Raw genomic sequence first — 26,465 nt, forward strand, 5'->3', positions numbered from 1 at the left:
ACATGTATTCAGTAAAACCTCCTTGGAACTCAGGATAAAGAGTCTGAAGAGACCTATGCAACTGCTTTGCACAGATCTGCTGTGTAACTATAAATTCCACTCTTTTTTAATTGATTAATAATTAATGTAAAGTATGAGGTCATTCTAAAGGTGGCATCAAACAAGTGGGCTGACGGAGATGGCTGCAAAGCACATACAGATGCTGGGGTTTATCATATGAATATAAAGCGTTAAAAGGAAGCACCAACCGACAAAAGCAGATGAATATTAAGACATCCAGAATGGACTGCACTCCCTTGCAAATTATTATAATTGTTGTGGTGAAATTTCAAAACTGACATAGCAACTGCCTACAGCTGGTTAATTAAATACTTCCCAGATCTTTACCAGCTGAACTGACCACTAGCTTTCCTTCTGTACCTTCCTGTCTGTACTGTAAGAAATAAAATCTAGATGAAGGACACATGCTGGGACACAGCAACCCCTCTCATGCTGTAGGTTAAATTAAATATTGTAATAAAGTTGCAATAAATTGAGTAATATTTTATTAAATGTACTGTTTTACACTGTATCAGCTACTCCTGTTTAAAACATAAAGTGGAAAGACATCATCTGCCTCTGAAGGAAGACAAAGGGACCTGCTGATAGCTTAGACTTTGTTAAAGCCAGTCAATTTACGTTTCGTGTCACTAGCTATACAGTCTCACCAAATAATCTCAGATCTTCCTGAATTCTCATTTTCTTTCATAAAGGAATACTAAGTAAAACCAATTAAAAAAATTACATGCCTCCCAATTCCTCCAAAGATATATATCACTTACATTGATGTTACCATATGACTTATAAAAAATAGATATCATGCTTTGTTCACTGTCCTTTCCTTATGACAATAACTGCACAAAGTTACCTTGCAGTTACAAACTGCAACTGTGGGGCCATGTCCCATGGACTACCTAGACACTTGGGTGATGGATCTCAATGCTGAAGTTACAGCTCAGAAACCACCTACCTAACAGAAAGGCAAATGCAAAGAAGCCTGTCACTCCTCAGGCCTCTTGCCTTCTCCCACAGCTCTCTGACAACATCTTTAGTAAAGAGTATCACCACCCACTTTACTTCCCTGTCCAAGTTCCTCCTTGTTCCCTGCCTCAACATTTCACCACGCACATGCAGATTAAAGATCTTTAACCTTGATTCAAGGGCAAGGATGTTATAATTTTCCTTCCTTCTTCCATGAAAGATGTCAGTCATTTCTGAGCAAAAGTCCCAGGGGAAAATTCTCATGCTGCTGCTGCAAAAAAAAAAAAAAAAGACTAGGGCACATAACACAAATCGTATTAATTAGTGAGCAACACAGTGGCCTTACCTCATTTTTAAAGTCATTTATTGCTCTTTCTCCTGTTGAGCCTCTTTCTCCTTAAGCAAAAACTCGAAGTTTTTTATTTACAGTCCAATTCAGTTACTGTGGAATCACTGCATAGTGAATGAACCCAACACCTCATGAAAATAATGTAGCATACATCAAGATGTGGTGGTTTATGCCAGTCCAACTTCTGGTAGTGTTTTCATTGACTTGCAGGATTTATTCTTTCTTTTGGCATTCAGCAGCAGCAGAGAGAGTGCTAAAGTAGAGTGTTTGCAAATTAAATGGAAAAATCTGAGGAACACTCATCTTTTCTTGAAACATTCTTGTGTAGGGGGAAATGAAGATTTGCATGCATCTGTATTAGATAGAAATGATTGGGCAGAGAATAATCTCCCTACATGAATTTTAAAGCTTTCCGACACCCACATTTCTAACTGGTTTAGTACAACTGCTTCACAGATAATGCACTATGTTTAACTCTTACTAGAACACCTGCTTCATAATGCTCAATCTTGACATTAGAAAATTAATTAAAGTATATTAAATTCATAATACTCCATCATTCTGTGTAATGCAACATTTAGTGCTGAAGAGCAGCTATTGAATGACACTTCTGGTGAATGGAGCCAGAATGTCTGGTCATTAGATGATAGCAGCAATATTTTAGGTAGTAAACAGATGTCAAATGAATTCATCAATACAAAAAAAAATCTGCACAGCAGGATCTAAACTCAGTCTTTTAAAGCATCAGTAATTTAATTATGCTTTCCATACAAAAAGAACAAACTTACATTTTTTACTCGGAATGACCTTGGTTTTCGAGTGCGAAACAACAAAGCAAAGATGAGGGGAAAACATTCAAGGAAGCCTCCAAAACCAGCACAGTTCCTCCTTCCCTTGTGATGGACTGTAGAACCTTCCTGTAACACACTGGCCATCATCTTCTGGGCCAGCAGTACACAGAAAACGATGTTGCTACAATGACATCCAACACAAATGCACAAAACCCATTTCTGTTTTCACGATGCTCATAAAGGAGAAGATTGGATGGAATGAACTAGTATATGTCTGTAACTGAAAGAACATAATGTAATTAGGCTACACTGTCTCCTTTTCCATGTTGTTACTTGTTTTACTTTCACCCTTCCTATTTAATCCAGAAATTAAAATAAAATGAAAGCTCATGGGCTTGTTTGAATTCCAGTACTATTCCAGATGCTTTGCTTTATCTTTGGCAATCAGTAATAATTAGGAAAAATGGAGCCTCGAATTTGGAATGCCAGTTTTCTAAAAAGCATACAGAGTTCTGGGTTACACAAAACAGAGTTCAACAGAATTCAGGCCGTGTAGCCTGGAATACCTTATACACTTTCCTTGTACTTCTGTTGGAAAAAAAATTAAATAATTATCTAATCTTTTTGTCTTCTCAGAGTGATTCTCCAAACATATTTTCCTATGTGTTTGGGTTTTTGAGTATAGTGACATCTTTCCTCAACATGCTTTCAGATGCTGAATCCTACAGAAAGAAATGTATTTCTTATCTCTGTATAAATGAAGTCCTCTATAAATGCTGGAAAAGCCCCCCTGTTCATGTAATTTTCTCTGGATTATCATACAGATATCATTCTTTTCCATACAGTATATGTGATTTCATTTTTAGGAGCATAAAATGCTCTGGGGTTCATGTTAAACACACCTCGCTTCAGTCATCTCCTACCTTCCGGTTCTTCACTATTTTCCAAGACAAATGATAAGGAATAGTGCCTGAAAAATACTTTTTAGTATTAAATGTTGTTTCAGACAGAAAAAAAAAAAGTTAAGGGTGTGTTTTTAGTTTTGGGTGTGGTTTTTTTTTGTTTTTGGTTTGTGGTGTTTTTTTTTTTCAGGAAAAGTGGTTATTTGATTTATATCTAAAAAAAAAAGTAATTTTATTTCTTATTCCTTTTTTCTTCAAAATTGTACTTAAAAAATTAATTAAACCCCAAACCAGTCTGTCCTGACTGACCTGACACATGCATTTTTATAGTTTTAGATCGCTAGTGGCTAAGGTAAAAAATAAATAAAAGAGTAAGAATGCTCAAGGGTAAGAATGTGGTTTTGACATTTCAGATTTCTGAAGAAATGGAGGAAGATTTCCCTTTCACCTCTACAAGTTGTTTTATTTCCCATTAGTCTTTTCATAGCTACCCAGAGGTGGCAGCTTGGGAGCAGATAAACCACTGCAGCCCAGTGAAGGGGGGGACAAACACTAGCTTATCATATTGGCCAGCTAGGTTAAAAAGCTAGTACTCGGGCAGCATGGAGCCCTGGCTATATTTGTCTTCTCCCCATGCTCTTTGAGGTGATTTGTACTCTTTGAGAAAAATATCTACACAGTGACCAATTTTTCCTTATCCTTTCAGAGAAAACAGGAGGGCTTTTCCCTTGACATCCCAAACTCCCAATACTGTCAATGTGACTCATCAGAAACTTGCCCAGAGAAAATTATACAGATCTTTCCCCCTTCCTTTCCCCCCTTGTCCTGTCCCCCCCCCCCCCTTTTTCTCTTCTCTCTGGATTCACTTGGTATTCTCTTGCTGTATAATAGGCTGACCTACTTCTTTCCATTTAACATACTTTTAATAGTTTCATCATGTATAGTCAAATAATTCTTGATGTCAAATCTATCAGTGTTGCTCTTCATCAATGTAAAACTCTCTTTGGCTCTTCTATAATTATACTGATTCTGCCTTCTTGTCAGCTACTCTTCACACTATTTCAATATCACCTGCATGATCCAGCTTATAATTTCTATTTGCTTTAATACTGTTAAGCAAGATAATGCATACTTTATCAGTTTGAACTTCCTGGTGTGGTTAGTGTTTATAATGTAATTCTGAACAAATTGCCCATTGTGTAAGGGGAGCAGAATGTCACTAGAAAGGGATGCTTTTAGCTGTGGTTTTCCAGTTATGACTGTGCTACCTACAATCACACTTAAAAAAGAGTGTAGGCAAGCTGGCTAGGGACAAGGTGATCTGTGAAAGGGTAATCTATTAGAGGACAGAACTGCAGTTTTTCACTTGGTAAGTGCAGTTCTTCACTTTCATCTTTCCTTATTAGTTCTAAAACAAATGGAGCTGGAATTGCAGATAAACTGAATCAAACAGGGTTGGACCATAGAGACTTAAGGTTCAGGATGGAATGCTTGGATCCACTGCTGGCTGTTTCATTATTTTCTGTTTAGCAGATGCTGCAGTGGCAGCAGAACTAAGGACTCCTTCTCAGTGATTCAATTATTAGCAGCAATGAAGCTTTCTCTAGCGTGTGCTCTGCCTCCATTCAGCAGAGAGCAGCTAATTCCTCTCTGAACAATCAGGGACCACTAACTACTCCACGTCAACACACCTGTGCTTTTGCATTCCCCCCAGCTCCTCATGAAGATGAATCCACAACTCACACTTGGGAAGTGGCTCTAACCACAGAGATAGTCCAGTAATGAAATTCATCCTCCTGCATTTTAACAGAATGAGTGTTACACTTTAATTTTAAAACCAGAACTGTCAAAAGTTATATGCATTGTGAATGACTGTGTCAAATTCTGGTGCCCCTGGTCAGATATAGGACTTGTCTCTGACATCACTGATTGCTTCTGGCACACTCTAGAAATCTGCATGCTGAACATATAGATTTTAATTGGCTTCTTGCTGGTGCTTAACTCTCTTGCTCTACACAGTGAGACAAAGTGCTAAAGAAGGTTTCTAGACCATATTCTGGTAGTTGAAAGTGCTGATAGTGATATATGATACCTTTAATAAACTTATTAATTAGTCCATTTTTCCATAGATTCACATTCCAGTGTAGAGAGCATACAGCATGCTGGGAAAAATACTAAAATAGAAAGAGGCCCAGTATGCCACTTCATTATACTCATTGCCTGGACATTCCCTGCAGTAATTATCCTCTGGATTTTCAAATAAATTTTTAATTTTCACCTACACCGTCACTAAAAAAATACTTTAAAAGTAGCAACCATGCTATAGACACCTATTTTTTTTATTCCTGTTGATTTCTGAAATGACTATGATGGGAGGGTGAAGGATGTGTCAACTAAACTAGCAATCAAGTTTTACTGACTGTCTATGGCCAACATCTGGTACTGACTGAAGCTTGCACAGCTTTTCATACTCCCACAAGCCTTTTGAATAGTAAGAGCTGATGGTTTGACACATTCTCTTCCTCCTGCAGCTGGGTCCAGACCTGCTGATATTTGCAAAATGGACAAAATGCCCACAGTTTTCACAAGCTCCACATGCAGTATCATTACTAAAGTTACTCTGCATGGCTATTGTTGACATTTAGATGTTGGCTTTAACTATTCAAAGCCAGTGGCTTATGCACAATGATTCAAAAAATCCCCTAGTGCGCATCAACATAATTCACTGCTGTGTGAAGGAGGAGTGTGCAATAGTGTGAATACCTGCATGTATGTGTAACTAAATCCATCTCTTCTCAGTCCCTGTAGTGATGTAGTGGTCCTGTAGCTGATGCTGTGAAGCAGGAAATCCGATTATACTTCACTTAGTGTGCATAACTAAAAATGTTATTATTGGTCATAAAATTATCCAGTCCTTTAAAAACTCAAATCTATGAACTATATGAGTGTATTCTTCAGCCTGACTTCACACTGTTTGAGGATGTGCTTCCTTTAATTTGTTTTATTATGCAAGCCTCATTTTGGTGCGAGAGAAGGTTGAAATTTTCATTGTAAAGTGTGTGGGAATTTGAGCTCAGGCAAACTTCTTCCATTCCTGTGACTGAGCACAGCTTTCACATACACTGTATCCCATTTCCCAAGTCAAAACACCACCACAACAACATCTGTTTTCCAAATGTGTCCTAAAATGAAATGTCACTGCTTTGATGAACAGCTTCTATAGCAAAAGTGTGTGTGTGACCAAATGACAACAGACCACTGTTCACACAAAAAATGAGCATAATAAAATGACACTGAACAGCAAAATCCTATGTCATTAAAACATTTAAAAACAAAACAAGCCACCAAACAAATCCCCATTAAAACAAATAAATCGCATTATCTTTTAAAACCTTGAACAGGTATACAGATTCATCTACAGGACAAACAAGGTAGATAAGAGTTAACAAAGATCATCACTACTTACATTGCTGTGAATTCCTCTCATAAAACTTCAGTTCAAAGGGAGAAACTCACTCACAGCCACACAGTAGGCAGGCTGCAAACCACAGAGGTTTTAATAGCAAGGCATTTTGATTCAGCCCAAAGCTCTCCTGTGTCTTCATACACTAGCTGGAGGAATATTTTGTGCCCACTAAAATCAATTGTTTTCCCCCAAATTCAGCACCTTGGCAATATAAGCCCTGACATGACTTAGTACAATTTTCCCAGAAATATTCCCTGAACATTAACTTCCATAAATGTATTTCAGGATGCAAGTCCTTGAGGATGCACACACAAAATAGTTTATTTGTATTTGGAGAGAGGAAAATATTGTTATGTTTGTGAATCTCCCCATGCTGCGACAAACTTAATGGTACAGTAAAAAACACATTAATCAAAAGTTCAAGTCATATTTTTATACACTAATAGCAGAGGTTACGAATAACACAAACAAAATACCAACTGAGATTGAGTACTTGCAAACCAACTGCTTCCTAGCTGGTCAGCCTCCTGTACTGCTAAGACATATCTCAGAAATCACAACAATCACAGTTCAGAATTTTTTGAATTTTGCTTACAATTCTGGAAAAAAAAAACAAAACCAAAACCCAAACACACCAGCTTTCCCTGGGCACTCATACACACATATGTGTGAAATTACTGTTTGAAATACAAATGCACTGGACTTGTCCATCTTGGGTACTCAAAGATCATTTTCTCCCCTCCTTGATTCACCCCTCATCTAGTACAGGTCCTGCAAAAATGATGCAAATTGCTATTCCAAAAGATGAGTACCTTATTTGCTACAAAAAGCTGTTACCCTTATTTTTTTCTAGTCAGCCACGAACACTAAATATCACACAAGAAATCTGCTTATTCTGGAAGCTCATGGATTTTATTACCTTGGTAACAAAGTGATCTGTTCAAACTGGCTTTTGCTGCTGGTTTTAGAGGTTTCTGTGTAACGGAAAAAGCCATGAAGAGCAGAATAGGTAACTGACCCCTTTCCTTATGCTTGCATCAGTTTCTACAGATGGGAGAATGGACATATTGTGAAAATGAGGTCCCTGGTTGCTCGGAACCAGTAATTAGTAGTTGAACTGGATTAAAAATAGAGTTTCCAGGTTTGTGATAGTCACTAATAAAATCCCAGTAAAGAATGGAATTTTACTTTCAATATATCAAGAGAATATTTTGAATCTGGACAACAAAAACAATTGTAAAGAAACAAAATGTTTGAACAAAGTGTTTACATTTTCACATCCATCTTCAGATTTTCGTTAACAAGCATCCAAATGTTGCCATTGATGCTTGTTATAAATAAATGAAAAAAATCAAATCACTTCATATAAAAGCTCCTGTAAGTCTCCCTTTTTCTTAGATGATTTTGGTGTTTTATTGATTGCTTCCAAAGGAGAAAAAGAATAGTGATGGTGACACATACATCTAATGTTTCAGTGTTGTTGCATTGGTGTGTGTCACTGACAGGTGAAAAGCCTCTCAGCCCAGCATGAGGATGAGATGGAGGCAGTTCCCCCAAGCCACAGCCTGTATCCGTCACTTAAGAGCACACTTCCAGGAAACTTTTTCTACTCATATGGCAAAGGACTTGAAGCATGGCTTTTAAAACGTTGACAGCAGCAAGCTCTACTGCAAAAAACAACTGAAGCCTGATCTTTCTCTGGAAAATAACCCTACACAAATGGCACAGCGGGGATCCATATTAATCATTGCAGAGTGGCTTTTGTAGCAAACGCAACAGGTTGGCAGGCAGTTTTGTGGGGTTTCTGTCAACTCTGCATATTAGGTATGAAATATGAAAACTGGGCAAGGCTCTCTCCAAGTATGACTGTCATTAGTAAAAGTGTTGGATGTGAAAACTGCCCTGAGTTGTAGCTCAGGAGCCTCATTGTGGGCTGCAGTAATAAGAGCTAATTGATCAAAGTGGGCACAGTGAAAAAACATTGTAGACATTTCTGAGTGGTGCAGCAGCCAGAAAACAATATTCACCAGTCACACATGTACTGGTTGCATCTCCATCTAGTCTCCAGAAAAAAAAAAAAAAAAAATGGAAAAGTGATTTTCTGAATATTTTATGCTGTTGAGAGTGAATTACATTTGACTGAGTCAAAAACCTTGTTTAAAATTAGTATTTATCAGATTGTCGATATTTTTGCGACTTTGAAAACAAGAAAAAAGAGAAGAAGCATTCCGGTTTACAAGACAAACCACAGAACTGAAGAGATTTTTTAAGGTTATGGAGTATGCTTTTTAAATGTTTCAGATAGACAAAAATACAAAATTCCTTTAATACCAAATGTAATGTTCCATGGTATAAAGTAAAGATTAGGTGTAATGAGCATTCCCTTCTTAAAGGTATGTGTTCAGGACTTCACCTAAAATTAACTAAATTGCAGTCAAAGTCGTTTTTAAGTATATGTGCAGTTTAAGATTGTGTATGAAGTTGCTCAGATCATGTATGTATGGCTCCCGAAGTCAAAACTCCAACCTAGTGCTGGCTTTCAGCACACGCAGCACATAAGCTTTGTGTACTCTGCAGGCAGTCTGGGTTTTCTTTTCCCCAGACTACCAATACTAATGAGAAAAAGTCAGTAAATTTTACTAAGAAGGATATTTTTTAGCTTTTCTTGCCCTGAATATACAAAGAAATGAGAATAAGTCACCAGCTGAGATTTAAATTTGCATGAGACAGTTATCTCCTGTAGGATTTCATATGGAGCTCTAACTTAGTCTAGTTAAGTTATTGAGCTGCATTAAACTGCACTCTACCAGCTCCTCTCTGGGTTTTTTTACCACTCCTTTTCCAAAAACTTCTACATTTTCATAGCCTCTTTTTTAGCACTTGTTTTAGGTCTTCTTCCATTTCCTGAAACCCTTGCTGGTTGAAAGTGGTTATGGGAGCCTACCTCTGCTCGCAACTGGGCTTTCTTGCCCAGTCTGTTGCTGCAACCTGGCACCTGGCAAGAATTGATTGGTCACTGAGCTCAAAACATTAAATATTTAAAGTGGCACCACACCATTCATAAAGTGAAACATAAAGTGTTTGTTTACTCTCTGCTAATTATTTTAGTCCTAGCAGGCAGACTCAACTGTCTACATTATTAATTAAACCTCTAAGAATGAGCTAAGGACAGGAAATGTTCTTCTCTGCTGTAACAGTGATAAAGCATAAGCTGTGATTCTCTTTTTCTCCAAACTGCACAAATACAAAGCTAAACAAATCATATCACTCCCTATTTTCAAATAGCTTGAATAGAAGTTTACTAGTTATGAAATCCCAGATTATGAACATCTTTAGGAAGTATAACTACTGTTACTAATTTACTGTTGAGGCTACCTGCAGAATCTAGCAGCAAAGATTCATGTTCTCTAAAATAGTGTGCTTTAAAACATATTAATTTGAAGGTTACCTTAAGGGAAAAAATTTAAGGTTTCCCCAAAGGCCATGCAACAACATTGTATGATGATCCACATGCAACTTCTACAAGTGATCTATTTCTTGATAGAAGTATCACATAAACACTAATTGCTGGGCTTTGCGATCAGGACCTCTGTACAGTGATGGAAACCACAACAATTAATTGTTTTGATATAAAGTGCAACAGTTTCATTGCACAGCTTGAATAAATGCAAGACTCTTAAACTGGACTTTTCAATGATGATAGTAAATTCTGTTCCATCCTGTCAAACTTTCACACAGTGGTCGAGTACCGATTTGCAATTTAGAAACTGAAACACTCAAAATTCTAATTTTTGTTAGACACAGGGGGACAAATCCAAAGGAAATGGAAGAGATTAGTTATAGCATGCAAAGAGGCGGGATAGATGTAAGCACACACATCTTTGAACTGCAACTTTTGAGTGTCACAGAATATAAAGCCTACTACTCTGCTGTGTGTCTCTGCAGGACTCTGGAGCCTAATTATAGAGCTGTATGAAAAAGTTCTGCTTGTCAGCAGAACTGGCAGGGGAAAAAAAAATCCACATTTTTGCACATTCACAGAAGAATAAAATATTTAGGAAGAAAATCATCATTGCTGCAGATGGACACTTACTGAACAAAAATGGGTAATTTTTGTGCAGCCCTGCTTGTCGCTAGCATGGCCAGAATACATATGGTAGCAGACTTAAAATCCAGCCTAGAATTTCTCTGTCACTGAAAGTGGCCAGGTATGCTTCATAGGATAGTAGGAGCTGAGGGCTGCAGGTGGGGGAGCCATCTCAAAATGAGCAGGCAGGTCAGCACGGAATTTAGCTCTGCATGGTTTTGGGGCCTTCTGAGCAAGGCTTAGCCACAAAAGCCCAATTGCAATTACAAGGCAAATGTAAGGATATGTCCATATCATGGCAATGGAGAAAGACAATGAGAAGTGTAAGCGATGTGCATAAACTTAAAAAAAGCAGCAGTCAGCAGTTGCTAGTAGCCAATGTGGTCAACTGCCTTTCACGGTATTTAAAGACACACTCTCTAAATGCATGCTTTGAGTGAGAGCAAATATAGATATAAAAGAGCTACTCTATACTCAGAACATGTCATAAGGATTTCTATGGTATTTTTAGGATAAATACAACTTGACAGCATAATAAGCACAAGACCTCTGATTCCCAGCTGTGTTCAGGTTACAGTCTCTACCCAGTGTATCAAGAAACCTCAATAACCCAAACCAGTGTTCTCTGTGTGTGGTGTTGGACCCTCCATCTCCCTAAAAGAAGAGTTTTTCCATTTGTATTTCAGGTCTGTGACACAGAAGAGGAATAATTTATGTGGAATTTCCCCTTCTCCCCCCACTTATTAATGAGCAGAGAAAAGGTGATTCATGACCACATGGTCCCCATCATTCCTGTACTATCCAACCCATGCTTACAGCCTCTCAGTGAAAAGCCTGGCTCTTAAACTCAACCTGTAGTGACCTGTGCTTTCAGCTTTGGGCAAGTGTTTTTCCCTTAAGCTTGTTAAATGTGGTGTGAATTTTATGTGAAAGTGCCTTTTTCTTATTTCTTTTTTCTTTCTTTTCCCTCAACATCATCTAATTTGGCAGTCCTTGGAGTGCTATAGAGTCTCTTTAATGTAACTCAAGCCACAAGGACTCCGACTTCACTGCATTAACAAAATACATTTATTTGCTGTCTTTATACATGGCAATGGGAGTGATAGAAGGATTGTGTTTTCAATACTTCCCTCATCTCCTTCTTTGTCTTACACTGGCAGTAAAATCCAAATTACAGAAAAGGCAAATCAAGCATACAAATTGCGAAAACTAATTTCATGCAAGATAACATGGGAAAATCTCAGGTGATGAGTAAAACAAAGAAAAATGGCAATAGACCGCATTAACAAAAAACTTATAACTAAAGTCACAAAATTCAAAAATATTTTTATACACTAGTAACTAATAAATTCCAAATAAAAATTAATACCAATAAAAGCAATGAAAATCTCCTATGACAGGACCTTCTGTCCATAGTCTACAAGTTTCTATTGACTGAAGTGTTAGCCTGTTTTTTTACAGAAGGAAAAAGGATTTCTTCCTGTATCATTGAGGTGCCTTTAAATCTGTTGTATGGTATAAAGAAGTAAAGTAACACTATTTCCAGTGTTCTTGATCCTGGAAGTTAGTTTTGTTTAGATTAATTTTTATTTTCAAGTCAATGGATAGAGTTTTTCTCAGCCACTTCAAAGAACAGCATTAGGCCAAATAAAAGGTAAACCTTCGTATTTGCTTTGCTCTGCTTCCTCATCATAATGCTATAATAAAACCAGAAATAATCACAGAAACTCCAAAATCACTGCCTTGCATATAGCTGTTTATAGTCTGTTTCTTTCACTGACAAAATATTCCAGATCTTATTATACCACCTACAGGTAGTTTTTAGATAAATACTTGGGATCCCCTAAGCTGCTTAGTTACGCTCCTGTAGACTGTAAAAAGCAAGCACTCCCATTACAGTTTCTGGAGAGTTTCTCACAACCCTCATTCTTTTGACTTTAAACCAGTCTCCACAATGCAGCCTGCTATCTTGTCTGAATTCTGACGTAACACACAAAACTAGCACACTGCTGTTGAAATAGACAGTATTTTTAGTAAATATTAAGTGTTCAACTCACCATAATTTCTTAAATGCCAATGTCACATATGAATACATGTAATTATTTTCTGTTGAAGCAAAATAACCAAAAAACTATGATAGCTTCCTTTTTGTCTCATACCTTATTCACATTTGCAGATCCTATAATGCTATATAATCATGCACACATTGTTTATAATTTCAACATATTTTTGCATCTTTAAAAGAAATCCTTAGCAAATTCCTTTACATTCCTTTACAACTAAAGTCATGACGTTGCAAAGGATATATTTTGCAAAGACTGACCGCAGGAATCTTGACAGTAGTTTGTGAACTGTTAATGAAAATTTACAGAGATAGCAGATTTCTGAACAAGTAACTTCTGGTGGTAAATGACCTTTTAAGCGTATAATCTTTAGTACTTTTATACACAATGTTTCTCAGCTTGCTTAACCTTTATTTGTTTTCTACAAGAGGGCTTTGCTTTTTTAAGGTCTTGATCAATCAGTCTAACTGTCTTGCTTCTAGTTTGCAAGTAGGTACTTCTTGCAAGAACTTATGCAAGAATTTAATCCAAATTCCACTGAATTATGCTGCTTTGATGCTGCATATTTTCTCCTGTTGTTGATTAATATGCCTCTTGTGCAAACATGTTCCTCCTACCTGATGCCTTCACAGTAATGTCTCAATTTGCTGCTGATGACATTCAAATTTCCTCAAGAGATGCCCCGTGAAGTCACAAACAGAGGATTATGCCCATCAGTGAATGACTCAGGCACAAAGTGATTGATAAGGCAAATAAGTACTTAGATGTTAGCAATCAGTCAGTTGTGATATGCAAGGGGGAAAACAAGACTGCAGACATTTCAGCTATATATCATGTTTTCCAAATTATCTCTTTGTGTGTGGATGGTCCTCTTTAGTATATTACTCTCCCTTGGTATCTGATCTGTTCTATGTCTTCAATTATGCCTCTTATCAAAGCCATGTAACAGTCTTTCTCGGTTTGAAGCTATTTCAACGCCCAACCTGCATCCCCTAAATCCAGGCAGAGGAAACACTACACAACTGATTTTGAATTGAGAAGCTGTGCACACACACATCAAAGCGATGCTATGACATCAGAGAAGTCATGGCTTTATTCCCAGACTCCCTGAGTTTTATGTAAGCAATAAAACATGACACTGCACACGTTATAGTCAAGTAAGCACATTCTGAGCATCTTGCATAGCATGAAACTGAGAAATCAAGAACTTGTATCACCTCAGAATTGCAGGAGTCAAAGACCGAACAAAGAACACGGCCATGGCACAGGAGTGAGTACATTACCTGCTTTAACTCATGATTTTTGGATTGACAAAAACAATTAAAAAGTTTTAACAAGGAGAATATATCTTCTAATACAATCTCATGCAGAAGTCCATATACTTGTTTTTCACAAGATTTGATCTGCAGGAGATTTTGGAAATCTGAAGACTGAATTAATTCAGAAAAGGTGTCTAAAATGTCTGCATTTCAGAAGTAATTGTGGACTGCTGGTACAGTCTTCAGACAAATCTGCAAGACATTTTACAGCACGTATGTGTGATCATTACACGTCATAGTGTTGCAGATTGTATCTTGGTTTTTTTTCTGTTGTGGGAGGTGATCTTGAAGAAATCTGTATATGATCATGGTAGCATGGCTGTGAAACACAGATATCTTCCCTTAGATGTAAGCTTTTCAAAGGTCACAAAGAACAGCAAAAAGGGAAGAGCTTTTGAGTTAAGACATACGTTCCCTGATTCAGGGACCATTTTGTGTTCACAGCTCCTAGTACAATGCAATCTTGATTTATGATTACAGTGCCTAGTTGCTATGATGATGATAATGATAAGGTTTATAATGGAGTCAGAGGACCTTGCTAATAAAGCAACAAATCTTCCAGGACAATCAGAGTTCTAATCTAAATACTATTTAGTATGGACTTGTGATGTGAATTAAGACAGTTGGGCAACTGCATTTTAAAGTGACATAAGCATTTTTGTAAATATATGTAAATAGATGCATGTATAAGTGATGCTGTATTAGAAAAATCTACAATTTATATATACAATCGGTCAACTGTACAGCAACTGTAACATAAATAGTAGGTACAGATCTACGTCTGATTTTTTTTCAATTTTGAAAGTGTGCATATGCAACCTTTGATACAAAGTTTAATATCATTAACTTGGTCCACAAAGTGGACTATGTAAGTATAATATTCCAGGCAGCAAATGCTTGCAGAAAAGAAATCAGTAAGCATAGAAAAAATAAACTTGACTTAAACATTTAAGTGTCTCTATGTCCAGCACTTCAAATGCTAGTCTGAAATACAAACATATTTTTGTTTGCTAGGCATACGGAAATTTCTATAGACGAACAAGACAGCTCATGAAATTTTTAGTATTTTCTGTTCCATCCATTTGAGAATCTGTCCACCTTGTCCCCTGTCCAAGCCATCACATGAATAAATGCAAAGATAAATGGCTACATCACAGTGATATGAACATGACAAAGCTGAATGACTCTGCCAAACTAACAGAGCTGAATGTCACAAAAGTGTTCCAGCATGTCCAGAATGTGTCTTTTTCTTTTTTTTTTTTTTTTCTGAATGTCTCTAATACTAAGCTTTTGGAAAATGTTTTGTGTGAGAACCATCTCAGAAGAAGAGGTGAAATATATATACCGTGACTTTATTGACTAATTTTCAGGAGGTTTTGCTCATCACACTCCAGGTCTCTGTGGAGACATGCAAATAACTCAGAGGAGATAGCATACAGAAGACTGTGCAGTAAGCTAATGGGGATAAATGGTCATCTTTCAGAAGTGATAATGCATGTGTACTTAAACAAGTACCAAGTAACCACCTTTTCAAAAGTAAATCTCTGTTAAGCTCCTTGCCAATTACTATGTTTTAAAGCACATTTTTGGTGGGGACTATTGCAACAAGCACACCTAGATATGTCTTTTTATGGCTAAGCACGAATTGCAACTTTTCAAGTTTAGCACCCAAATGTATTCTCAAAAAAATATTATGAGGCTGTTACGCTGTTAGATTAGTTTCTTCAGATACTATGACCACAAAGTCTTTCTTATTTCCCTGCCTATCTGCATAGCTAGAACTCTTCATTGAATGCATTGCTACAGCAGGCTGGTTACAATCTATAGCAAGAATGTTACAGCCACAGCGCAATGTCCCTCACATATTTAATAAAGACTATAAAACCCATAAAAAATACAACAGGGTTCATGAATTCTATAAAAGTGATGTTATTTGGTAAGGGAAGAAACCCATAAGACTGATCTGATACGACATCATCTAGAAAGCCATACATTTAGTCTTTATCAAAATGATTTTCAGTCTAGGAGTCCCATTGGACATGTAGCAAATCTTAAACTTTTGACTATTAAAACCTGAGAATTTCTCACTCACGAGGAGGCTGAAGTCACACTCCCTGTGTATTGAACGGAAAGTTGTGATCCTTTACCCCTCTCAGTAACTGCAATGAACTACCTTCAATGTTTGTCTGCTTTTAGTTCCAGCAGCAAAAGGTTCTCTAAAGATATCATCATGTTTTAACTCAATTTACAATAAAACCTTTAAGAGCATACTGAAAAAGGAAACTCCCCGAAGACGTTTCTGATGGACGGAAAGAGTTTGATGCATTTTCTATTTCTAGGTATGGCAATGGAGAAGGGTTATCAATTTTTCCCGAGAATGACATGTAAGTTTGGTCCTGAAAGAGATGTAAAGAGGTGAACTATGGTGTTGGTAACTACTGCATGACAGGATGAATTGCACTGTCATTCTGACATAACCTTATGGCTCTGTAAACTTAGAACTAGCCTGAGTGGATGACAACACAGAATAAGTATGGGCATGTGTGATCAAGAACATCAGCTGTAACATGGATGGCAATTCTAAAGCTTTATTATATTCACAGCATACAGAACCTGACATCATCTTCCCTTGTTATATATCTACTTGCACCTAAAACTTGATCTGTGGCCTTTATAAAGTATAGTGAAAAATCATCCTGAACTCTCCTCCTTCCACTAACTAGAAAGTGTTACTGTTGCTTCTATTCCAGCTTGCAAAGACACAGGATCATTTCTCGCATATATGGTATATGTGTGTGTATAAACACAGATATACATGAGCTTTGAAATCTTAAATATAAGTAAAATCAGAACATATTTATCTTCCAAAATTTTAACAATTTTGTGTTTTGTTTTTTTTTTAAAGGCACTGGCCCCTAATGTAGTGTTATTGATCAGAACTGCTCAGAAGATAAAGCTCTGTAGGGACTCCATCACTTCCAGACAGAGCATTTTCCCCCTGTAAAGTGCTAAGTTGTTAATACAGAGTGTAACAGACCCTGAAAAATGCATCACAGAGCCTATGCACAGAAGGACGAAGATAAATTCTGCGAAACACCTAACAATAAAATATTCACAAGCAAACATATATTTGACATTGATTCTCAGGAATTAAGAGTGTAGTATAAACTGCGGTGCATTTCAGTTTAGTATCTTACAGTATGGGAAATTGTTTAAATGATTGAGGTGGTTATGAGACTGAGAGAAAGTACAATGCAGAAGCAGTTAGCAGGAACATATGGAGGGAGCAGACCAACAGTGGCAAATTATGCAGTGAATTCAGAGGAGCTAAGATCTTTGTTGCAGGCTACATGCAGAAAGAAAAATGTAATTCAGAAGAACCACTTTTTTTTTTCAATGCCACTGAACCAATCACTTCAGATGATTCAATGCCACCCCCTTGACATGTACATTCTTCTAGTTTTCCATGATGTCTTTAATAAAAAGTTGCATTAAATACTTAAAAAATAATTCCTATTATTAACCTAATCAGAAAACTTTCAGTATACTGAATCTTTTCAGCAGAACAGATTTTCTTGGATTGCTAGCAAATCAGACTTATTCTTTTTGAACATGCCTGCCAGCTTTATAACAAGCAAGAAAGAAAACTGGATCTCAGACTCTCACTGAAAGCCTCATAGTTTTAACTTCCTCCTTTCATCTAGAGCTCTTTACCTTTACTGACACCCTCTGGTCCCTATCTCTAAGTCAGGTTTGAATTCATTCCAGCACTCCTTCCAAAACTTACCTTCCAAATCGATAATTGCAGAGCACAGAACACTGGACATTTTCTGAAGCCCCCATAAATCGTATCACTGATTCCCCAATAGTTTACCATGTCAGCAACTTATTCAGGGGACTCAAGCAAATTTGCCAGTCATGACCTTCCTGTATTGAATCTGTGCTGACGATCCTCTAAGTTACTCATTTCTTAAAGTTGCCCTTTATTATTTCCTAACAGCAGAGTTTTTAATCACATCTTTTATCTTAGCTGCTAGGATATTTTTCCTCAAAATCTGTTTTCAAAGATTCTTTCTTTCAAGTTCTCAGCTATTAATTCAGCCAGACAGATTTTTGCTGTTTTCATTCTTAATACATCTGCCCTCATATAAAATGAAATTAAGATTCTTTCCCCTGACATTTTAACCTAGAATTCAAAGTATGACTTTCAGTTTCATATTGACCGACAAACCTAACATCTACTCTCTTAGTCTCCAACCCATCTGTAGCTATCTTCATGCTCTGCTAGTTCTGACTTTTTCATGGCCATCTGCCTTATAAGAGTAAGAAAAAGAAGTGTATGTTGAATACTCCACTTTCAAAACTATTTAGCTGTTACCACCTACAAGTATGCTTAACACTTCATCCTCCTTTCTTTGCATGTCTGTTGCCTTCCAATACCTTTTTTTCTTAACCACATCTCTTAATCACTCACATAGTTAAAAGTATATTGCCACAGAGGGCCACTGTACGTGAAATAATCCTCACTTACCATAGTTCATGTCTCAGTTTTCTCTCTTCCTTTAGTGTACCTCACTAGTAAACAAGTATCTTCCCACCCAACAAGACAGAAATATGAAGAGGTTTTTACTTGAAACTTTGCAGATAAATGCTAAAGTAATTAAAAACAATTTATGAAAATATATTTTTACAAATTCTGTTATTTTGATAGCACTTTAAAATAATGGCCCAATTATTGCTAATTCTTTTGATATCCACTGTAATAATATTAATCATCATGAACTGATCTTGCATTAGTATTGATTGCCATAAAGTACTTCTGAAGGAGTTCTACTATAACTCAACAGGAATTAATTGCACTTTTATTAATTGGAAAATGTCATCCATATTTTAATTATCAGGAATCCCCTTTAGCTTTTGGGTAACAGTGAGCTTGTAATTTATTTGTACTTTCAAACTTCAGGGTCTCATCCAAAGCTCACTAGGGGAATGCTGTAACTCCTTAGAAAAATTTGGGGTCAGGTTCCTCCATCAAAAAAACACTACTGAAAATGTGGCATTCATGGAAAGTATTACTTTTTAACGTAAAAAAAAAAAATCAAGCTTCGCAAAAACTTCAAATTTCTGAAATACTGCAACACAGAAAACTTTGGTGCTAAACAGTCACATTATACCACCTTGTATAAGTTCTGTTCTATGAAGTTCCTCAGTGTTCAACAAGAATGGAACTAAACAGCTGAAGGAGTACAAATAAAGTAACGGATGCAGATTTTTCTTTACTGAGATAGAGATTCTTAAAACCACAGTTTCATTATTTGTTTCAGAAAATAACTCAGTCCATCCTCTCACCAGCTCACAGGCATTCCACACAGTCTTATGCACTGTCCTCGCATCCGAGAGGGAAAATCATTGCATCTTTATGTAATTCTATCTCCTCTGCCTGTCAGCAGAGAACAGTCCATGCACCGTACTTCTCTAATTCAGAAGATAATTGTTTATCCCAAAGCCAAGTACCATTCTGAACTCCTTAACAACACAACTTTTAGTGCAGCACTATAAACTTATCACGCCAGGTTATTTTCTGTTTCCCCCTAAAGCACTGGCACGATAGCTCTCCCAAACATAAAAAATTAGCACATTAAAACAGGCATTCTTTCTCTGAAGTATGTATTTGTTCTAAAAGCCTCACATTTCTCCTCATAACTCATTCACTGCAGTAGTTTGCTAGCTAGTTAAATGACAAGAAGCATGCAGTACATCACAGTAATTTCTGCTTCAACTTTTCTGCTCAATTATGACAACAATTTCAGCGTAAGATTCAAAACAAAAAGCAAAACACATAAACCTGCAGTAGGAGCCCAAAAATGGGATCTCTCACCATTGCTGGCTTCGCAGCAGACTGCTCACAGAGATGCTGCGATGGATACTGCAAGAAATAAACCGCGCACACACACTCCAAAGTCTAACCAGGGAAATCAGCGCCTGGCTTGGGGAATGGCAAACACACTTACCGCTGCTGTGGCACCGGCTCTCTCTCGCCCTGACTCTCAGTCTCTCTCTCCCATTCTCCTGACAGCCTCAAATATAGCAGTCCCTTACGGTGCTGAGCCTGTGGGGAGCAGAGAATTGCAGAGTTGGGGTTTTTCGCTTGTTTTTTTTTCTCTTTTAACCATCCAGAGGTAGTTCTCCAGACCCGACCGCCTCTCCTCCTCTGCGCCTCGCCTCACTCACTGATGGAGAGCCCAGGTGAAGGCATCCGCGCCGACAGCCCCTCCCGGCCCCACAGTCCCCCCTCCCGCGGGGGGACCGAGGCACCTCCCCCGGCTGCTCCCGGGGGGCGGTGGAGGTTCTGCCCGCCCCTGGCTGGACGCGTGTGGATGGATGTGCGGCGTGTATGTGTATTTATGAGTGTGTCACCTCACACCCCCGCCCGCCCTAGGGCTCGCCCCTACCCCTAAGCGCACAAGCCCCCCCCACCCCTTCCCTTCTCCTCCTCCCTCTCCCCTTCCTCCTCCTCTTGCTCCTCGCAGCCTGCCTCACGGAATTTTTCCTCTTCTCCACTCTGCCCCGGAGCGTGAAAGCAAGAGGGCGAGTTGCCGAGAGCTCTCCTCTGATCTGCTACTCCTCCCTAACCCAAGCCACTAGCTTTTCCCAGAAGCCAGTTTCTGCCACATCCTGTCCTTCCCGCCCCCTTCCCTATCCTTCTTCCAGGTAGATTTTTAAAGATTATTTTTTTTCCTTTAAATGTATTTTATGCCCCTCCAGTGGTGATGACCCTCCCTACCCGGCGCCCTGCAGTCGGGGCCAGCGCCGGAGCCGCGGCTGCACCGCACCACACGGCCCCCGCGCGCGGCTGCTGTAACTCGGAAAACATCGGGGCAGCAAGCGCGGGGACGGCAGCTGCAACGCCCCGACGCCGGCAGCCCCTTCCCTTCTCTTCCCCATCACCCATCCGCGTCTAACCGCACACCGCTTCCACAGCTCACAGAGCGATCCAGCTCTGGCGGATCGCTCCTCGCTGATGCTCATACCCCGCCCCGCCTCCGCACCCCCCCAACCCTCCGAAACACCGCCCCTGCGGCCCCTGCGCGCCTGGCCCCGCGCGGCTGGCTCGGGCGCGGAGCCCTGGGCAACGCCGGTGGCGCCGCGCATTCAGATTCGCCTTTCTCGCGTTCTCGGCCCCCTTGTGCTCATTCACACATAGTGCGCGCTCCCGCGCTCTGTGGCTACCCTCGGGATTCGGAATGGTTTACACCCTTTTCTTTTCTTTTTTCTTTTCTTTTCTTTTCTTTTCTTTTCTTTTCTTTTCTTTTCTTTTCTTTTCTTTTCTTTTCTTTTCTTTTCTTTTCTTTTCTTTTCTTTTCTTTCTTTTCTTTTCTTTTTTCTTTTCCTTTTTTCTTTTTCTTTTCCTTTTCTTTTTTTCTCTTTTCTTTTCTTTTTTTCCTTTTTTTCTTTTCTTTTCTTTTTTCCTTTCTTTTTTCTTTTTTCTTTTCTTTCTTTTCTTTTTTTTCTCATTTCTTTTTTCCTTTTCTTTCTTTTTCTTTTCCTTTTCTTTTTTCTTTTCTCTTTTCTTTTTTCTCTTTTCTTTTTTCTTTTTTCTTTTTCTTTTCTCTTTTCTTTTTTCTTTTTATTTTTCCTTTTTTCTCTTTTCTTTTTTTTCTCTTTTTTTCTTTCTTCTTTGCCTTTTCTTTTTTTCTTTTCTCATTTTTTTCTTTCTTTTTTCTTTTTTTCTTTTCTTTTTCTTTTTCTTTTTTTTCTCTTTTTTCTGTTCTTTTTTCCTTTTTTCTTTCTTTTTTCTTTTTCCTTCCCTTTTTTCTTTTTTCTTTTTTCTTTTTATTTCTTTTTTTTTCTTCTCTTTTCTTGTCTTTTTTCTTTTTCTTTTCTTTTTCTTCCATTTAGTCTCTCCTCTCATCTGACCCCCTATCCCTCTCCTCTCCTCTCCTCTCCTCTCCTCTCCTCTCCTTTTTTGTATTGAAGCCTCTAGCAAGATAAGTTATCAGTGATGAGGGACACGGTTTTATAAGCTTTTGCAGTCTTGTACACTATATGGAAATCTGTCAGAGGATTTACAGCTCAACATCATGTTGAGTGAATTCTGCCTAGTAGTATCACTGAGAATGAGCTGACAAAAAAGCCCCCCACTTTCAATTCCTTTTCTCATTTTTCTAAGTTTGTAAATTTCTCTTCCTTCATCACTGTCTACCTCTGCCTTAACTAGTAAAAGTGTGAGAATGAACACATGGTTTGAAATGGACTTTGTCTGCACACACTATCCCATATGGACACAGGAGAAAATTGTCTGCACAACTGTGGATGTGCCTCTAGGTGTACTTCTGTTGGGCAAGTAATGTTGCATCTTGACATAGCAAAGTTTCTCTTCATTGACTCAATTTGCAGAAAATGATCATATGGTCATTATTTCCAGTGTTACTAGGTTACAAGACAGCATTTAATCAGAAGCCAGGAATAGTGACTGCATTAATTCTGATGTTATGAATAACTTATGAGGCTACATTTCTCAATATTTCCAAAATGAATGTTAAAGCCAGAAGCGTTTATGCTAGTAAAGGTATTTTTTTTGCATACTGCAATGATTTATGACAATAGTGAGGAATTACTTGTGAAGAGGTGACTTTCACTGCTTACTTGTTTTTACAGGTAGTGATGGAATTAGAAGAAATGCAGTTATAAAAACTTGACTTTACGGCTTTTATCTTCCCTTGTGAAGTTACAGATTAGGGTTATTTTTAAAGACTACTATAAGGCACAGATGCTATAGCCATTGGACTATATTATTTTTGCTTTTAGCTCACTTTTACTTAGAGTTCTTGTCAAGGTACACATTTATTTTGAATGGCAACTTTTGCTTCCTTCTTCATTATTTCACATCAGCAATAAGCCTACAATATATCTTTACCTTTTCCTTTAATATAATCAGGAGTGGAATGTATATTTGTCTGTATCAGCTTTATTTTTCTTTGACAGAGAAATGACATGCAGCTTTTTAAAATTTTATTTGTGTGTATCCTTTGCCAGGTCAGTTTCTGTTCTGGTTTTACTCCATCACTGTAAGATCATGAACTCTTTTATGGCATATATGTTCAATGCTTAAGGCATAGTCAGTGAATTATATTCACTCCTCTGTTATTTATCACTGCTATAGACTTGAAGTCAACCTAGCTGCATTTTGTGTATCTATCTGATCTAGTTGTCTAACCATTTTTGTATAAAGGCCTTAATCTCTCTATCTCAGTGTTCCCAGTGGGCAAGCAAACAGATGCAGCGCATCTGCAGTCTGAGTTGTTTCTGAGCTCTTCTCTTATTTGTTTTGTACATCTTTCGATTCACTCTCTCTTTTTCTTTTAAGCAGAGCATAATGTACTCTTTTTCTTTGCCACATGGAGAGCTATCTGAGCAATACCATTATTATTATTTAGATATTTCACTGTTCTTTCTTACGCAATTGCAGACTATAAATTAATGACAGGGAGTGAATTTTGAAGAAAATAATTGGCTGCACAAATTTCTCCCCCATGTCTGTGTCTGCAAGAGCACTAGGGTTGTAGCTCTAGAGTAGCATGAGAGCTTCTCTGTCTCTTCTCCTCCCCGGTTTTAATGAGAAGTTCCTTCAGGTACTGGAGGACAGTATTTCACAAATGCTAGTTTTTGAAAAGTATGCATTGGCCCTGTTCTAGTACATAACTGTATAATTTTAGTGGCAACCATTATGTTTTGTCCTCCCCTAGAACATCTGGGTAGACTCATTCAGCTCCTCATGGCTGCATAATTAGAGTTATAAGAAAATTTTGTAGGGGGAAAAGCAGAATTATGTGTAAATGTGACACATAATTCTTCAGCCTTCGGCAAGCAGCAGAAGATTCAAAGCCTAGCATGCAAGCTTTCAGTTATAGCATATAATTAACAAACTGGAGTCGCTAGCAATGGGAAGAAGTCGTTGCATAAAATAAATGAAAAAGACCAACCTCTGGGGACTTGAGCCTCCTAATTTTTCAGAAGTGCAGACGGATGACAGCTGGTCCAACATAAAGACTGGGAGAAAGATAACCTATTTGTAAAAGTTATGAAGCAGCAGAATAAAGCATGTTCTGTATCACAGCTTTATATCATGCCACAATGGTCTTTTTGATTCTGTAAGAGAAACCTGTAAACTGAATGTTTCACTGAACCATGGTCTAAGTAAGAGAGGGTGACAGAGCTAAACTGCAGTTAGCCAAGCACCTCAAGGATGGTGAGGCCATTCTGTTCCTTCAAAGACAACCCCAGTGTAAACTTCTGCTGCTGCCTGAAGAAAAAATAAGCTGTGAACTAAGTATCTGGATATATCTAGGTATAGGCAATATGTTACTACCAGAACAATATTCATCAAAGGGCAAACTAGCAATGAAGTGGTATTCAGTTATTAACAGAAGGGGAGAGGATGGGAGTTACCTTTTCTCTGCAGAAGACATAGCCACTGGAAGAGCCATAGGGAAGCAACAGATGTGAATATCTTAGCCTTATACCGAAACCATTTATATGCTTATTCTTCACTGTTACTGGCTTTGTAAGGAACTGGTCCAAAGGAAACCAGAGGAGCAGGTTCTTAAAAGCAAGTTTTCTGGCTACTGAGAGAAGGATAAACTGACCATCAGAGACGGTTTGTCCAACTTTTCTATGTGTGCTTCATGCGAGTTTAAGATAGTTTTGTAGTTTCAGAGGTAGAATAAAGACCAGAAGGGATTTGCAGATTCCTATTCTCTCCTGGCTTTCCCAACCTTGTGAGAGACATATACAGAACATCTGTTATGAGATACGATGCATTGCTTTCGATGCTATGTTACAACTGTACTAGTTAGTATGCTGGGAAAAGCAAAACCATAATTTTCCTCATTCCTTCCTGCTTGATCTTCACCATATGCACAGGAAGTATCTAGTATCCCCTGGAGACTGTTTTTTACCTTCTGCAAACATGGAGCAAGGTTTCTACTGCACATAGGAGCAAAATGCTCAGAGGGGTAGAGAGTGGAGAAAGATCTATTTACCACTGCAGCTATCCCATGGTGACATGAGCTGTTCAGATAGCAAACTAGTTTGGCGATATGGTGAGTCATAATTCTCAAAGTAGAGAAAAACTAAAAGGGAAATGAGAGGTTCTCTGAGCGCCACAGAATTTTTAGAAGAACAACCCATAATTATGCCTGAATGTTCCATCAGCAAAGAAAATGCGATAGTAACAAAGATAAATCCCACTATCCTCCAAACCCACAACTCAAAAGAGCCAAAAGCGCAAAGGAATGCCCTCCATTCAATTACAGAATGGTCAGTCCATGACTTTTGAATTCACACAGGGGTAGATACTAAATTTAGTATCATATTTCATTAACTCATAATTCAATAACTAAATATAGGTGTCCTGATTTTTTCAAAGATGTTGAACAATTTCTGATTCCTCTGATTATTTTTGTCAATACTTAAGAAAAAAAACCAGGTTTTTTGATTATCTAACAGAGCTACACAGAATTCTGCCCTTATAAGCCAGGGCATTACAGTCTACTTTGTAAAGTATTTGATGTTACCATCGTGCCTCCTGACAAGGGAGGATGCTGCAAAAGAAAATAATTTCCCTGTGTCTTCCTGTTAATGAAGCACATGAGGAGCAGAATTCCTGTGCCTCTAAGTGTCCAGTAACAAATGCTTTTTTTCCTTCATGCTCACCCTCCCACCCCAAATTCCAACAGAAATGCACTAAAAGAGGAGGTTTGATGTGGGAAGCATCTTTTGTCTCTGTGAAGGAATTAAGAGGAAGATGAAATTCCTGTAGTTTTTAGATCCCCATTGCCTTTTGGAATAGTATTTCAGGGTCACACAAAGAAAAAGGGGATCTCTGGAATCGAATCCTATGTACAATGCAATAAATTATGTAATGCGTAATTAAAATTATCCCCAACAAACCTAGCTGAAAAAAACACCCTATATGAAAATAATACTGAAAAAGAAAGCTAGAATGAGGTTATTTCTTCAAGTACAACTGGAACAACCTGCTTGACTCCTACAGCAACATGTCAAGTACCTGATAAATCTAGGTATGTAAAAATGGCATTAATTTCATAAAATAAATTGATTTAATAATAAATTTTATTGATGGTGACTTGGCAGGTGAAAGCACAAATGAAGATGACTTTGAAACCTTTAAATGTTTTCTGAAGACAGTGTCATTATCTGATGATCTTTCATCTTAAAAACCAAAAACTGAATAAATTGAACTGAGGTTATAACATATCATTTATAAAATATACACATGGATTTCAGTGTAACCCACAGAACATTAATTATAGCACTTATTTCACAGCTGTTCTATGAAAGCTCAAATAAAATGTGTCCACAATTAAAACTGAGTATATAACGACTTTATTAACTTAACAGCTGCACCAATAACCAATACCAAGGAACATACCCTACTTTGTTAAT

At 37.9% G+C, this 26,465-nt stretch overlaps 1 protein-coding gene across 5 annotated transcripts in view; it reads right to left on the minus strand.

The window, feature by feature from the left end:
- The window catches only part of CNTN5 (contactin 5), a 723,743-nt gene extending 703,485 nt beyond the window's left edge, over window positions 1–20,258 (minus strand). Inside the window, exon 1 of one of the 5 annotated variants that reach the window (XM_061457841.1) lies at window positions 20,009–20,258. The gene's annotated coding sequence lies outside the window, so the exon portion shown is untranslated. Of the gene's footprint in view, window positions 1–19,875; window positions 19,981–20,008 lie in introns of those variants that run through there. The other 4 variants (XM_061457839.1, XM_061457838.1, XM_061457843.1 and 1 more) reach the window with 4 other exon arrangements.
- Between the last annotated feature and the right edge of the window lie 6,207 nt (window positions 20,259–26,465).

This window comes from Pezoporus flaviventris, unplaced genomic scaffold (assembly GCF_033815535.1).
Source record: "Pezoporus flaviventris isolate CSIRO_AGI_PZ_B2104156 unplaced genomic scaffold, CSIRO_AGI_Pfla_v1 ptg000025l, whole genome shotgun sequence".
In the NCBI taxonomy this organism is placed as follows: domain Eukaryota; kingdom Metazoa; phylum Chordata; class Aves; order Psittaciformes; family Psittacidae; genus Pezoporus; species Pezoporus flaviventris.